The 12,033-nt window shown below is 33.6% G+C and overlaps 1 pseudogene; it reads right to left on the bottom strand.

Annotated features, from left to right (window-relative positions):
• LOC133316457 (probable leucine-rich repeat receptor-like protein kinase At1g35710) lies at positions 1-11,541 on the bottom strand (annotated as a pseudogene).
• Between the last annotated feature and the right edge of the window lie 492 nt (positions 11,542-12,033).

The following is a 12,033-nucleotide window of genomic DNA, read 5'->3' as shown; positions in this document are numbered from 1 at the left end:
ATCAATTGTTGAGGCCATAACAATCAATAAAGAAGACATTACATCACTGGGGTGCTTTCCAAAGAGTATTTCCAATGCTAATACTCCAAAACTATACACATCACATTTCTCATTTACTTCCATCGTGTACGCAAATTCTATATCAAATTAAAAGAGTTATCATGTACAAAACATGAATACAGAAATAAACATGACATGTGCCGATAATAATTAACTAATTATGTTAACAAATGACTACCAAAAGACAAACTACAAAATCATTATATCCAAAATATGTTTAAAGTAAAGTAATTAACCTGGAGCAGCATATCCAAAGGTGCCAGCAAATGAGGTCCAGTTGGTTGAATTAGGATTGAGGAGCTTAGATGTTCCGAAGTCAGAGACATGAGCCGTATATTCCAAATCCAAAAGAACATTCTTGCTTGATATATCTCGATGAACAATTGGAGGTGAGCAGTCATGGTGCATATAGCACAAAGCATTAGCTACGCCTTTAACCACATTTATCCTACTATTCCAATCAAATTCAATTGCTTGTTCATCATTTTTCAAAATCATCTCCACACTACCCTTCTCCAAAAACTCATAAACCAGAAACGAGTATCGTGAATGAGAACAAAACCCATATAACTTGACAATGTTACGATGTCGAATATCTGTCAAAGCTTGGATCTCACTTGTGAAAGCTTTCAGATTGGATATTTCTTCATTTGATGCTGAATGAAGTTTCTTCACAGCAACAACTTGACCAGTGAGCAATTCTGCTTTGTAAACATTTCCTTGTGCTCCAACCCCAATGAGATGTTTATTGTCAAACTCTTCTGTGGATTCAATAATGTTCTCATACACCATTTTCCCATCAAAACTCCATATTGCAAATAGATTTTGTGCTTGAGATTCGGCAATCTGGTTTTCTTTTGTGCGTGGAGATCGACAAAAATGATAAGTGACTCCCAAAGCAAATAGTGCTAGTATTAGAATGGCCAAAGTAAGGGGTAAAACTACCAATATGACTTTGTTAGTCTTATGATGATGAGATTCGCCACTTGAAGATGGGCAAGGCTCCAAACCAGAGACATTACCACACAAGCCTTTATTATTTCTCAAAGCTTCAATTGTAGCCTTATGAAAGGCTGGAGTGTTTGGAAGTGGACCCTGTAATTGGTTGTATGATATATCAACAGATGTCAAGCTAACCATACTTTCAAAGCTAGAGGGAATGATACCAGAAAAGCTATTGTGGGAGAGATTCAATATTTCTAAGTATTTCAGTTGTCCAAGCACTGCTGGTATTGCTCCACCCAAAAAATTCCCACTAAGATCAAGACTTCGAAGAACGTTGAATTGGCCAAACTCAAGAGGAATATTTCCCTTAAATTTATTTTGGCTCAAATTCAAGTTCAATAACTTAGGCAACCTTACAAGTTGTTCTGTGATGAAGCCATTGAAACTATTTGCTGCAAGCTCCAAGGTATCAAGGTCCTGCAATGATGCTATTTGTACGGGGATATTTCCTGAAAGATGATTGTTGCTCATCAAGAGTTTGATCAATGAAGTCAAGGTACTTAACTCATTTGGAATTTTTCCAGTGAGATAGTTTGAAGATAAGTCAAGTACATGTAAGTTGATTGCCTCGCTTAGTTCTGGTGGTATGACACCTGATAAATTATTGTTGGAGATCTTGAGGCTTGTGAGGTTCTTGCACTTTCCCCAATCAGGAGAAAGGTGGCCATAAAAATTATTGTCACTCAATTCGATGTAGTCCAGGTTTGGATATATGCCAAAACTATCTGCTATATTTCCTGTCAATTGGTTTTGTTGAAGCCGAAGTCTTATAAGGCTGGAGCAATTCTTCAAACTCTTCGGAGCTAGGCCTGTGAAATGGTTATTGCGAGCAGAAAAGTGTGTCAGCTTTCCACCAACACAAATGTTGTAAGGCAAATGGCCAATAAAATGATTATTCGCTAACTGCAAACTTTCCAAATTGGTAAGCCTGTTCATTTCAATCGGAATGTTGCCACTGAGTTCATTTGAGATTACACTTAGTAGAGTGACCTTTGTCAAGTTTCCAATGGTGGAAGGAATTGTACCAGAGAGATAGTTTTCGGCCAAATCAAGTTGAGACAAATTTTTCATCATTCCAATTTCTTGAGGAATTGGACCAGAGAGTTTATTTGAGAATAAAGTTAGTCTAGTGACCTTTGACAAGTTTCCAATGGTGGAAGGAATTGGACCAGAAAGTTTATTTCTTTCAAGGCGGATGGAATCCAAATTGAGCAAGTTACTTATGGAAGGTGGGATTGGCCCGGAGAGGCTATTATTTAGCAATTGGATTGTGGATAATGAATAGAGTTTTCCAACTTCATTGGGAATGCGACCAGTGAGATAGTTGTCATAAAGATAAAGCATTTGTAAATTGCTCAAGTTTCCAATTGTAGAGGGTATTACACCAGAGAGATAGTTATTGGACAAATCAAGTTGAGACATATTTTTCATCATTCCAATTTCTTGAGGAATGGAACCAGAGAGTTCATTGTCTTCAAGTAGCAAAATCTCTATGTTGACCAACTTCCCAATTTCTTGAGGAATGGAACCAGAGAGTTCATTGTCTTGAAGAATTAAAGTCTCTAGGTTGACCAACTTCCCAATTTCTTGAGGAATGTAGCCAGAAAGTTTGTTTTGTTCTAAATTTAGATAGGAGAGTTTGGACAACACAACAATATGGGGAGGAATACTTCCATTCAAGGAGTTGAAACTCATATTTAGAGTGAGGATGTTTGGAAGTGAAGTGAAGTTGAGACTTTGAAGCGTACCTCTCAATCCAATATTTGTAAGATTAATGTTGGAGACAGACATGGACACGTCACACTCAATTCCGAGCCAATTATTGCAAGGACTATTGCCAGTCCATGTAGATAGCAAAGCCTGGCTCTGGTTGTGAAGGCTGGCTTTCCATTTCAACAAAGCATTTGCTTCTCTGCTTTGTAACGTGGCTGAAGCAGTAGCAACATTAGAAAAAAAGGCCATTAAGAATGCACAAAAGCACATTACAAGAAGCTTCCAAAATGGTATGAGCTTCATGAACTGAAGCATTGGAAAAATGAACATATTGGTGGGTGTATAAGTTGAAATCTTCAATCACTGTTTGTCTAATGCAATCAGAGAATGGTATGCAATTCATGGGATGTTGAAGATGTTTATATGCAGAAAGTCACTCCCACAAGAACCAAAGTCAAGAAAACGAGTCCTGAAGTCTTGATAGCTGTATTTGAAGATATTTATGTTGGGTTAAAAAAAATATGTATTTTTAAGACAGAATATTTATTTCATAGAGTTTTCTTTTAATCTTTATGAAATGTCTTAACACCATTGTTTTTAGATTTTTTATTTTTTAAATAAAAATTTAATAATAATTGTAGTATTATTATTGTTACTACTGTAACTCAAGCAAGCCTTTTTAGGCTGGATTTTGAAGTCACTCTTGGTCTGGGCATTCAGATTTTGTTTCAGTATCTCATCCAGTGCCAGTTTATGAAAGCAAAGTGTGTGGATATAAAATATACAACATGTCCATCAAATAGAGTCAAGATAGATAGCGAAGGTAATTAGCTAAAGTTATCCACTCAACATGCAAATCAGAATTTGAGCGTTGTGTATACAACACCGGCTAATTCCAAACTTTCAATCACATAAACCAAACTCAACAAACCGACTCCTGAAGGCTTGTTAGATGTATTTGGAGATATGCTACGCTACGTATGCAAAGGTTTAGAAAAAAGGAGCAATTTTTGTACCGTGGGTTCTGTAAATCTTTTTTTTTTCCCCCATAAAATATTAGGATTTGTGGCACTCATATTTTTTCACGTTTCAATTCTCGTATAGTTATATTTTTTAATTTTCTTAATTAATTACCTTAAGTAATTCAAAGTCAAACCTATTTTTGTATATTTTCTATTCATATTTATAGTACTTATAAATTTATATCTTGTAGTACAAGGCATGGAAATATTTTTTAAGAATTTTATATGATAATATCATTTTTTGTAAAATCTAAAATAAATTTTATTCTTAAATCATCTTTTAACCATTCATTCGGTAAATAAATGTTAATTTACAATCACTACAAAAATTCAGACATTTTGTGGAGGTCATATTTTCATATTGTGGAGGTCTTTGACCCCACAATAGACATTTGTGGCATTCACCCAAATTCTTAGTTCTGTCTTCGCCACAAAATAGTCTGTGGGGGTTTTTTGTGCAATGCCACAATTTGTTGAAGTATTTTCTGGAGGTTCGAGACCCCCACAAATATTGCACTTTCTGGAAGTTTAAGACCCCACAAATGTTGTATTATTTATTGGGATTTACTAACTTCCACATCCCCACATAATTCATCATTTTCTAGAGGGCATAGACTGCTACAATTTATTTATTATTTTGACATATTTAAACCTCCACTAAATACTAGTTATCCAAATTTGAAAAGTTTGTATATCATAATTTTGGAATTGGGCCCATCACTTGATTTGTTAGCCAATTTATTATTTATTTGTTTGATCTCTTAACATTTCCTTGAAAATAATTACTAAATACTAGTTATTCAAAAGCAACACTATAGCACACCAATCATAGTTTATATTTATGCTTGCACTTGGTTAATACTTTTTTAAATAAATAAAAGTATAAATATACTCTAACACCCATATACTATAATATGAAGTTGAATTAATGTCTAGAAAAAAAAAAAAACTTACATAATGTTCTCTTATCTAATGAGGGCATAACAACATTCATAGTAGAATATGCCTTACTATAATTGTACACATTCATAAAAGATATAGAGTTGATTCAATGTTGTGTAAATGAGAAAGAGTGGGAAATTTACAATTATCCACAACAAAAAACACATAAAATAAATCCATTTTAAACTCTAAAATCTATATGAATCTCTAATGATGCACTTATCACTTTACAGAACCCAAAAACATAGCAAAAATATTGAATTCATATAACCCAATTCAAGGGTGATTACTATCTAATGAAGACCTTCCACATGTTGGGATAACTTCTCCACTCCCTTCATCATGTGAAAAACCAATTTATTGTACCCTTTTAGTATGCTTAAAAGAATGAGACACTTAAACTAATAATTTAAAGTTCAACATTAAAAATAAAAATTATGAAATCATTACCAATGGAGTAGAAGTGGTACCAAACAATTGTTTCTAGAGCCTGAAAATGAAATAAATTCTTTACAAAAAAAGTATTAATGTTAGTGCAATAATGATGGAAGGGAAATCACGGTTGTGAAGCCTTGACCAAACCAAGATAGAATAGGACATGTGCTCCATGAAAGTAATTAGTTATTCATGTGCTCCATGACTCGACAGTCATGGCTGAACACAGAATAGGACATGAATTAAAATTTCAAGACTTACAACCAATAAGCAAATGTGACAGAGCAGCAAATATATCAATTTTACTAAACAGAGAGTGCGATGGCATGGCTATATATGTAGAATCTATAGATATTTAATTATTTAAAAGGTGCATTGAGTAAAAGCTCTAAATGCTTTTATTCAACAATACAATAGATCTTGCTGCCACATGAAAGCTAACTTGGTCACAAACTGGTCAAGCCTCGTGACATTACTAGATAGCTCTCCCACCCTAAAAATAAAATAAAATAACTTCCAACTTTTAAGCTATGTAACAGCACAACCAAACAGGCACATTTTGTCAAATGCATAATTGCTTCCCAAAGAAACATAAGGCAGCAACCAGACACGACACATGTATATCCCATAGTTTTCCATAAAAAAACAAAAAATGAAAGGGAAGTTCATTTTGTCACTTTCCCAATTTTATTTACCGGACCACATTTATCCCATAGTTTGGCTAACTGATGTTAATGGATGTGCTAATTTCAAACTTCCACAACTTGACTTTATATATGAGGTTCAAGATCAATGATACATCTTGGTCATAGATAAAATGAATCTATTCTGCAGTTCATTTGTCCTAACACGATGACTTGCATTAGATCCATAAGTACTTGTGGAAATTTGTTATTGTAATTATTATTATTATTGTTGTTATTGATATTTTTTCTATTAGTCTGTGGAGGATAATTTATCGGTAACTAACGTTTCTGGTAAAAGTTGAAAAGAATAAATATTATGAAAGATATTTCTAACAACACTTTTTTTGGTAATTTCGAAATTCTTAACTTATTTTTTCTCAAAATATTCATTTCTAATACTTGTTTAGCATTTTTACATGTTATCTTCAAAAAGCCAGTATTTAAAATTTTGATTACTTTTATAAATGATTGAAGTTCAATTAAATTCAAAACAAAGATTTTCATTTCTTTTAACATTCTTTATTAAACTACTCCCTTTAATTTTTCTGTTAGTCTGTGCAGGATAATGTATGAGTTAAGGACACTTCTGCTTTTACCAACAACAACAACAACAAAAATATTTTTGCTAAAATTTGAAGGGAAAATATTTTCTCATTTCGTAGGAGAGTTGTTTTCTCTTACTAGTAATCCTTCAAATTTCGTGCAATATTTTCTTTTGTTTTTTTATTTTTTCAATAGACGTGGGCTTCACATAAAATATGTATACAGCATGAGAAAATTTTCTCCTACCGCATAAAATCGAAACCCAAATTTGAAAAGAATAAAGTGTCATGAAAGATATTCTAACAACTTTTTTTCGTTTTATAATTCAGAGTTTCCTTAACATTTTTTCCCCACAATATTCATTTTCTAATACTTCTTTAACTATTTTACGTATTATCTCCAAAAATCAGTATTTAAAATTTTGATTACTTTAAAAAATGATTAAAATCCAATTAAAAATAAAAAAAGATTTCATTTCTTTTAACGTTTTTTTTATAAACTACACCTTTATTTTTTATGTTAGTCATACCTCTCAATTTTATTTTTTGAATTTTTCTTTTATATTTTTCCTCTTTAATTTTTTTCTTTTATTTCTTCAATGTGTTTATTTCTTTATTTATTTAGTTTTTATTTTTTTTCTCTTATATATTTGTTCTATCTTATTTATCTTTGTTTTACATTTATTTTTTATTTTTTTGTATTTTTATTTTTAATTTGTAGTTTCAATTTTTTTGTTTTTAGAATTATTTGTTATTTGTTAATTTTTTATTCTTTTATTACTCTTAATATTTTTGTATTTGTCGTTTGAGTTCATCTCCATTGATTCCAACTAATTTGAAATAAAGATACTCCTAATGTTAATGTTAATATTAATATGAATCCTATATAAATTCTTCCGAAGATAAAGGAAGAAAAAAAAATTTGTTGTCATTTGATGAAATTTTCAGTTTGTGTCTCAGTTTTCAGTAGAGTCAAGATGCGATAGTTAAGTCATTTGTTGTATTACGACACAGTATAAAGCGCAAATTCCCCAAACAATGTTTTAATGGATGTGTTATAACACATCACTCGACATTACTATAACTGCTTCAACAATCAAAGTAGCTAGAATGTAATCTACTCTTTAATTTTGAATCACTTCTGTTGCATTCATGAATACTTTATGTCCAAGTTACCCAAAGTCTTATATATATTAAAATTCAGAAAACAAGTTATTCAAACTGCAACCAAGGTATGATAGCAAGTTTGAAGTAAATTTAAAATCAAGATGACAGTAGAGTGTATTTGAAAGGGTGTCAAGAGTTCAAGAACAACAAAATTAAAATTACATACGATGCAAAATAGGTAAAAGAAGAAGAAAAAGTTTACAACACAAAAACTGAGAAGAACAAGAGAACATAAGCAAATGTGGTAGTAACTTTCGGGTATGTTTGTTTGGCATTCTGGAACTAATCCACTGAAAATCACTTTGACAATACAAGCTCCTTAGCAACTAGCTCCATTGTAGGGCGAGAGCGTGGGCTTTCATTCAGGCAAGTAATTGCTGTCCTTGCAATTGATAATACATCCTTCAAAGTACAATTCACAGGATTAGGGAGACGTTGGTCCAACTTGTCCATCAATGACATACTATCAATTGTTGAGGCCATAACAATCAACAAAGAAGACATTACATCACTGGGGTGCTTTCCAAAGAGTATTTCCAATGCTAATACTCCAAAACTATACACATCACATTTCTCGTTTACTTCCATCGTGTACGCAAGTTCTATATCAAATTAAAAGAGTTATCATGTACAAAACATGAATACAGAAATAAACATGACATGTGCAGATAAAAATTAACTAATTATGTTAACAAATGACTACCAAAGACAAACTACAAAATCATTATATCCAAAATATGTTTAAAGTAAAGTAATTAACCTGGAGCAGCATATCCAAAGGTGCCAGCAAATGAGGTCCAGTTGGTTGAATTAGGATTGAGGAGCTTAGATGTTCCGAAGTCAGAGACATGAGCCGTATATTCCAAATCCAAAAGAACATTCTTGCTTGATATATCTCGATGAACAATTGGAGGTGAGCAGTCATGGTGCATATAGCACAAAGCATTAGCTACGCCTTTAACCACATTTATCCTACTATTCCAATCAAATTCAATTGCTTGTTCATCATTTTTCATAATCATCTCCACACTACCCTTCTCCAAAAACTCATAAACCAGAAACGAGTATCGTGAATGAGAACAAAACCCATATAACTTGACAATGTTACGATGTCGAATATCTGTCAAAGCTTGGATCTCACTTGTGAAAGCTTTCAGATTGGATATTTCTTCATTTGATGCTGAATGAAGTTTCTTCACAGCAACAACTTGACCAGTGAGCAATTCTGCTTTGTAAACATTTCCTTGTGCTCCAACCCCAATGAGATGTTTATTGTCAAACTCTTCTGTGGATTCAATAATGTTCTCATACACCATTTTCCCATCAAAACTCCATATTGCAAATAGATTTTGTGCTTGAGATTCGGCAATCTGGTTTTCTTTTGTGCGTGGAGATCGACAAAAATGATAAGTGACTCCCAAAGCAAATAGTGCTAGTATTAGAATGGCCAAAGTAAGGGGTAAAACTACCAATATGACTTTGTTAGTCTTATGATGATGAGATTCGCCACTTGAAGATGGGCAAGGCTCCAAACCAGAGACATTACCACACAAGCCTTTATTATTTCTCAAAGCTTCAATTGTAGCCTTATGAAAGGCTGGAGTGTTTGGAAGTGGACCCTGTAATTGGTTGTATGATATATCAACAGATGTCAAGCTAACCATACTTTCAAAGCTAGAGGGAATGATACCAGAAAAGCTATTGTGGGAGAGATTCAATATTTCTAAGTATTTCAGTTGTCCAAGCACTGCTGGTATTGCTCCACCCAAAAAATTCCCACTAAGATCAAGACTTCGAAGAACGTTGAATTGGCCAAACTCAAGAGGAATATTTCCCTTAAATTTATTTTGGCTCAAATTCAAGTTCAATAACTTAGGCAACCTTACAAGTTGTTCTGTGATGAAGCCATTGAAACTATTTGCTGCAAGCTCCAAGGTATCAAGTTCCTGCAATGATGCTATTTGTACGGGGATATTTCCTGAAAGATTATTGTTGCTTATCAAGAGTTTGATCAATAAAGTCAAGGTACTTAACTCATTTGGAATTTTTCCAGTGAGATAGTTTGAAGATAAGTCAAGTACATGTAAGTTGATTGCCTTGCTTAGTTCTGGTGGTATGACACCTGATAAACTATTGTTGGAGATCTTGAGGCTTGTGAGGTTATAACATTTTCCCCAATTAGGAGAAAGGTGGCCATAAAAATTATTGTCACTCAATTCGATGTAGTCCAGGTTTGGATATATGCCAAAACTATCTGCTATATTTCCTGTCAATTGGTTTTGTTGAAGACGAAGTCTAATAAGGCTGGAGCAATTCTTCAAACTCTTCGGAGCTAGGCCAGTGAAATGGTTATTGCTAGCAGAAAAGTGTGTCAGCTTTCCACCAACACAAATGTTGTAAGGCAAATGACCAATAAAATGATTATCAGCTAACTGCAAACTTTCCAAATTGGTAAGCCTGTTCATTTCATTCGGAATGTTGCCACTGAGTTCATTTAAGAATAAACTTAGTACAATGACCTTTGTCAAGTTTCCAATGGTGGAAGGAATTGGACCAGAGAGGTTATTTGAGAATAAAGTTAGTCCAGTGATCTTTGACAAGTTTCCAATGGTGGAAGGAATTGGACCAGAGAGTTTATTTCTTTCAAGGCGAATAGAATCCAAATTGAGCAAGTTACTTATGGAAGGTGGGATTGGCCCGGAGAGGCTATTATTTAGCAATTGGATTGTTGAAAGTGAATAGAGTTTTCCAACTTCATCGGGAATGCGACCAGTGAGATAGTTGGCATAAAGGTAAAGCATTTGTAAATTGCTCATGTTTCCAATTGTAGAGGGTATTACACCAGAGAGATAGTTACTGGACAAATCAAGTTGAGATATATTTTTCAACATTCCAATTTCTTCAGGAATGGAACCAGAGAGTTCATTGCGTTCAAGCATTAAAATATCTAGGTTGACCAACTTCCCAATTTCTCGAGGAATGTAGCCAGAAAGTTTGTTGTTTCCTAAATCTAGATATGACAATTTGGCCAAATTTTCTATAGAAATTGGGATAGACCCTGTGAGGTTGCAACTTGATACGGAAAGCCCTGTTAGATTTCCCAACTTCCACAGTTCTTCGGGGATGGAACCAGTAAGACCACTATCCCAAAGAAGTAGATGCTCTAGATTTTGCAACTTCACAATTTCTTGGGGAATGAAACCATTAAAGTTATTTACTGCGAGCGCTAAATACTCTAACTTGCTCAAATTCCAAATTTCATTTGGAATGTTGCCAGAAAGGTTGTTACCTCCTACATCAAAACGTGACAAGAAGGTTAGCTTCCCTACAGAAATTGGGATAGTCCCTGTGAGATTGGCCCATTCAATACTAAGCTCTCTCAAATTCCTTAATGCACCTATTTCCTGAGGAATGGAACCACTGAAAACATTATTAGCCAAGTCTAAAGTACGAAGACCTGACAACTGTGTTATTTCAGATGGAATTGTTCCTGTCAGATGATTGTGACTGAGATCAAGACTGGAGAGTTTGGACAATACCCCAATATGAGGAGGAATACTTCCATTTAGGGAGTTGAGACTCATTTTTAAAGTGAGGATGTTTGGAAGTAAAGTCAAGTTGAGATATTGAAGCGTACCTCTCAATCCAATATTTGTAAGATTAATGTTGGAGACGGACATGGACACGTCACACTCAATTCCGAGCCAATTATTGCAAGGACTATTGCCAGTCCATGAAGATAGCAAAGCCTGGCTTTGGTTGTGAAGGCTGGCTTTCCATTTCAACAAAGCATTTGCTTCTCTGCTTTGTAATGTGGCTGAAGAAGTGGCAACATCAGACGAAAAGACAATTAAGAATGCACAAAAGCACATTACCAGAAGCTTCCAAAATGGTATGATCTTCATGAACTGAAGCATTGGAAAAATGAACATATTGGTGGGTATAAGTTGAAATCTTCAATCACTGTTTGTCTAATGCAATCGGAGACTGATACGCAATTCATGGGATGGGATGTTGCATATACTTATATGCAAAAAGTCAGTCACGCAAAAATAAAAGTCAAGAAAACAAGTTCTGAATTTTTGATAGCTGTATTTACTGATATTTACGATTGCCTTAAAAAAAATGTATTTTTATGACAGAATATTTATTTTATAGAGTTTTTGTTTTTAAATTTTAATAAATATGTTAGCATTATTGTTTTTAGATTTTTTATTTTTTAATAATAATTGGATTATTATTATTATTATTATTATTATTATTCTAACTCGTGCAAGCCTTTTTAGGTGGGATTTTGTGTGCCAGTTTATGAAAGCAAAGCGTGTGGATATAAAATACACAACATGTCCATCAAATAGAGTCAAGAATCAAGATAGATAGCGAAGGTACGTAATTAGCTATAAAGTCATCCACGCAACGTGCAAATCAGGATTTGAGCGTTATGGAAACAACACTGGCTAA

Source organism: Gastrolobium bilobum, unplaced genomic scaffold (assembly GCF_033153095.1).
Source record: "Gastrolobium bilobum isolate Gb01-03AN ecotype WA unplaced genomic scaffold, APGP_CSIRO_Gbil_v1 utg1738, whole genome shotgun sequence".
In the NCBI taxonomy this organism is placed as follows: domain Eukaryota; kingdom Viridiplantae; phylum Streptophyta; class Magnoliopsida; order Fabales; family Fabaceae; genus Gastrolobium; species Gastrolobium bilobum.
This window is presented reverse-complemented; position numbering and strand designations above follow the sequence as displayed.